General features: G+C 45.8%; 1 pseudogene across 1 annotated transcript; it reads left to right on the top strand.

Annotated features, from left to right (window-relative positions):
• Positions 1-465: 465 nt before the first annotated feature.
• Positions 466-936, top strand: LOC308424283 (small ribosomal subunit protein uS17-like; annotated as a pseudogene). Its single transcript has one exon. The product of its transcript is annotated as a small ribosomal subunit protein uS17-like (transcript).

Raw genomic sequence — 936 nt, 5'->3', positions numbered from 1 at the left:
ATGCTGTTTCAAAGAAACAACGAAAACAGGATATTGTCCAAGCGTGGCCACCACCACAACTGCAACTGTATTCCTAAGATCCCAACTCCGCATTTCCTCTCCTCAGTTCTGGAGGCCACCGTTCATCTGTGTCTATGATCGTAACAACTCCAGAATAGACCTCATGTAAGTGGAATTGTACAGTATTTGACTCTCTATTTTGGTTTTACTGATTGGGGTATTAACCCAGGGATAGGGAGGCTCTTTACCTTGAAGCTATACCTACAGCCTGTCTTCTTTCCTTCCCTCCCTCCTGCCTGGCTCCTTTCACTTAGGGGCCTGTTCTACAATTAAGTAAAAAAGTCGGGGATGCTTCCCCCCGGCTTTACTATTCTTACTCCCACCCAACTATACACTTTAAAAGTTAAATTGGCTCTCCTTTTCTCAGACTGCTGGGAAGATGATAGACATTCAGGTGGAGCGTAACATGCTTACCAAAAGCAGCCTACAATCTTTCAAGACAAGAAGTGTATTTTGCTGGGAGAAACTGGCAAGGAAAAACTCCCTTGGTACGACAAAAACATCGGTCTAGGTTTCAAGACGCCCAAGGAGGCCATCGAGAGCCATAGACAAGAAATGCCCCTTTGCTAGTAATGTCTCCATCTGAGGTCTGGTGGTGTGAGGAAGACGAAGATGCAGAGGACCATTGTCATCCACTCGGACTATCTTTATTATATTCGAAAATACAACCGCTTTGAGAAGGGTCACAAGAACATGTCTGTGCACCTGTCTCCCTGTTTCAGCGATGTCCAGATCGGTGACATTGTCATTATTGGAGAGTGTAGGCCCCTGAGCAAGACTGTTCGATTCAGTGTGCTCAAGGTCACCGAGGCTGCTGGCACCGAGAAGCAGTTTCAGAAGAAAAAAAAAAAAAGGTTAAATTGGGCCGGGCAGTAG

The sequence above is a fragment of the Micromys minutus genome (genome assembly GCF_963924665.1).
Source record: "Micromys minutus genome assembly, chromosome: 9".
Classification (NCBI taxonomy): domain Eukaryota; kingdom Metazoa; phylum Chordata; class Mammalia; order Rodentia; family Muridae; genus Micromys; species Micromys minutus.
The sequence above is the reverse complement of the archived record's forward strand: the minus strand, read 5'-3'. Positions and strand labels throughout refer to the sequence as shown.